This window comes from Neophocaena asiaeorientalis, unplaced genomic scaffold (assembly GCF_003031525.2).
Source record: "Neophocaena asiaeorientalis asiaeorientalis breed wild unplaced genomic scaffold, Neophocaena_asiaeorientalis_V1.1 scaffold184, whole genome shotgun sequence".
NCBI lineage: Eukaryota > Metazoa > Chordata > Mammalia > Artiodactyla > Phocoenidae > Neophocaena > Neophocaena asiaeorientalis.
Window position 1 is genome coordinate 2,681,277 of NW_020185325.1, and position 4,005 is coordinate 2,685,281.

The window sequence follows — 4,005 nt, forward strand, 5'->3', positions numbered from 1 at the left end:
TAATATTTTTATTAGATTGGCATTTCAAAATTTAAATAGCCATAACATTACTATAGTCATTGTTTCATTTTTTAAAAATAAATCTACAGTTTTATTAAGACAAAAACTGACAGTGTTGGTATGAAGTTTAACATTTAAACAAAAGTTTTCACAGAAATCTAACACATGCCTAAAAAGATTTTACAGTGGAGTTCTAGATGCAGGTCTAGACGATGTCAAGAAATGATGGATCTCATGATTCAAGACAGTGTTTTGGGTTTTAGTTAATTCTTAGGATTAAAAAAATTTGTTTTGTTTTAAAGTGAACCACTGCCCCAGTATGAAAATTTAATCTTCTCCTGAGACCAGGGCTTCTGAAATCATTCAACTCTTGAAGTGATTCAGTGAACTTGTACTGTCAGTGACTGAACCCTGCCACCAATGGTTTCAAAGTTCAAAAAACAGAGGCTCCAAGAGTTTTCCACCTGAAGAGCACTGGCCCTTGTCTTTCCCTACTCTCTCATCTCCTATACCACCATCTGCCCTTCCTCAAATACTTCAGCCAGTGGCTTGGGTGGAGAAGCTGATATTTATAACTTCATAATTGGAAAAGAAAGGGTCTTCTTGTCAATTTCAATAATTAGCACCTCTAAGACAGGATGATCTGCCTGTGTATACACTCCAATAAGACTGTTCCTCCTCAACCAGTTTCCACCCCCCAAATGGCAGCTTTGGTAACTTCTTAACTGGCTTGGTCCTTTTTCAGGAACAGCATTAAGCTCAGGCAGGGAACACCTTGGCTTCTAAGTTTCAGGCATTCACAGCTTTTAAACAGTCTCTCACAGTTCTCATTTAGGTTGCCAATGACATTCTTTGAAAGGATAAAATATTCTGGACACAGAACCGAATCATCATTAGTTGTTCTTTCCTTTGTTTCACCATTTCTGCCATCAGGCCCAAAATTTTAACAAAATTGATCCTAACCCATCTCCCTTCTTTCCCACCCCATCCCTCCCACCCCAAATAATACACCAATAATAGCCAACCACTACATACATGCTACGCTGTAAAAATGTAGAGTTAACACTATTGGGAAGAAGGCTGTGGGTTGTGGAGATGCTCTTTGAAGATCTACAGTATTTTTTGCTTTCCCACATCCCATTCTGCAAGTTTTGTCCTTCATAGAAGGCCCTTTGCTTTTCTCAGCAAAGTTCAGAATGGGTTGCCTTGAAACACTGACCCTCCTTCCCCTCCACCAGGATGGGTGTGCAAACTATACAGCAAGGAACAGCTTTAAAGCACTTGGGCTGCTGTAGGGCACAGAAGATGTCAATGGACATCTTTTCAAGCCACCTTTATGGTGTCAAGACAAGTAGAACTCCTTCTTTCCCCACTTGAAGCCCACAGTCAGATGTGACAGAGATTGGTACTCAGGGGAGTTAATTCTTGTCATCTTTTTTGTCATCATCCTCTGAGGGGTAGGAATGCCACGTCAGCCTTTCCTCATAGAAGGTTATGACAATCTGTGGGCACTTGACATTGGCTTCCTTGGCAGGGACCAGGTCAGCCTCATCAGAGTTTTTCCATTTCATCAGGAACACAAGTTCTCCACTGGAGTCTGTAGCTCCAATAATCCCCTCCGGTTCCAATCCCTGGGCAAAGCCTAGGGGCTTTTCTGTCTCTTCTTTCTTCTTCTTTGGTTTGCTCTCCTCCCCCTTATCTTCCAAATCAGGATCAGCTTTGCGCTTGCCTCCCTCTGATTTATGTCTCGTGTGTTGTTTTCTGACAGCAGGAATTCGGCAATGAGGTCGGGGCAGTCCAGGTTTTCTTCTGGCTCCCATGTGTCGTCCTCATCTGAGAACCCCGCCCACTTTAAGAGGTACTCCACTTTGCCTTTTACCACCCGACAGTCGAGAACTTTTTCCACCACATATTCTTCTTCTAGCACCTCCTCCACTTCTTGTTTTGTTTTTCCCCATAGTGCCCACCAGCTTTCTGGTATAAAGGGTGATGCTTTTCAGGGTGGCATCCACGAGTCCGAGAAGAATTGGTGTCGCGCTACTGGCATGTTTTGTCGGGCCGGCCCGGGGGAGTGACAACCAGGAAAGCAACAAGCCGGTTGACCGCGGTTGAGCCCCTCACTGAAGCGGCGTACCGCAGGCCCCGGCTAACCGCCTTCCCCCATTGTTTCATTTTTTTTGCTAGGTTTTTAGATATTTATCATTAGAGATTGTTTAATTATTATACATGTGTATTTTTAAAAGCTTTAGTTCCTTTTGTTCTTTAGGTAAATTATTTCAAATCAATTTCAATATCAAAAAATAGAAATATGATTTTCCTTCATACATACTGCCAGACTATTCTCAAAAATAGCTACAAATATTTACATTACCTCCTGTGTTTAAATGTGCTGGCTTCATCTCATAAACATTGTATACTACATAATTTTTAATATATTGTTTTAAAGAAGAGCTATATTCTAAGCCTGCTTTGTTTTAATTTCCTTGATTATTACTGCATATTTAATTACATTATATGTTTATGGTATGTTTTGTCAGGTCATACTTATGCAAATACACCTATGTCATTATAGATGTTAACCTCATATTTGAGGTTAAAATATTTGATGACAGTTGTTTCTTTTAATTTTCTTCTTTTTCATTTTGCAAAAAATTAAAGTTTTTATTTGTAGCTGCCAATACTTTTTGTGTAGTTCATTTAATTGCATCAAGTTAGAATATTATCACCAGTATGACAATTATTCCATTATTTTTTACAGTTAATTTGTTAGTCCACTTGGACTTTCCTGTTACTTGTTATATTTTATAACCATGCAATTCATGATCCAATTTGTCATGTATATTTATACCTTTCCAGATTGAGATATGTTATGGGAAACCATGCAAAATTTTCCTCCCCCTAAATGTGGACATTTGATACTCTTTCTCTTTATTGTACTATATTATACTGTTTATTCTTGCTTGCTTTTTTTGCATTTACTTAATTTTACTGGCTTCAGATCAACACACTTAGTATGGTTTTAACATCCTTAAAACTGATCCTGGTTCTGCTTATTTGTACAAACTCAAAAATTGGGGGGCCTAATCAAATGGGAAAAGAGCCTAAAGAAATGGAATATGATGTTTACTTTCTCTTCCTTTATTGCTTTTATGGGAGGTATGTGAATTCATGAGTCCTTTGAGTGTTGGCAGCTGACAAAGGCCTGTGTTCTCTTGGCTCAGTAAGGTAAAGGATGGCTAACAAGGTGGAAAATGGCTGGAAGAAGAGAGTGGGATAAACTCACATTTGAATGAGAAACCAGAATACCTATATACTGATTTAGACAGCTTTAAGGAAAATGATTTTCAACTATTTTAAAATGACCCCAGAGTTTGAGAAATTGGACATTGTTCAAACTAACAATGTTTACTCTTTGAATGACAAGAAAATGAAAAGGCAAGCCACAGAACTGGAGAAAATATCTGAAATGCTAAATCTGACAAAGGACTTGCTTCTAGAATATAGAAAGTCTTCTTGTAGCTCAACAGTAAGAAAACAATCAACCACATTTGAAAATGGGCAAAATATTTAAGATACTTCACAAAAGAATATATATATATACATATATTCTTATATATATATAGTTGTCCAATAAGCACCTGATAAAATGTTAGATATCACTAGATATCAGAGAAATGCAGATTAAAAGCACAATGAGATACCATTACACACCCATGATAATGGAGGAAAGTGAAGAGTCTGACAGTACAAAGTGTTGATGAGGATTTGGAGCAACTGGAAATCTCATACCCTGTTGATGACAATGTAAAATGGTATAATAATTTTAAAAGTTTACTTAGCAACACCTTAAAATCTTAAACATATACCTAACTTTAGCCATTCACTTAAGTATTTACCAAAGATAATAAAAAACTTCTGTTAATGCAAAGATAAGTTCATGAATGAACATAGCTGCTGTAAACAAAATAGCTCAAAGTTAGAAACAAATCAAATATCCATTAATGA

At 37.4% G+C, this 4,005-nt stretch overlaps 1 pseudogene; it reads right to left on the reverse strand.

Moving 5' to 3' along the window:
• Nucleotides 1-1,418: 1,418 nt before the first annotated feature.
• LOC112392591 (chromobox protein homolog 1 pseudogene) lies at nucleotides 1,419-2,172 on the reverse strand (annotated as a pseudogene).
• Nucleotides 2,173-4,005: the final 1,833 nt, after the last annotated feature.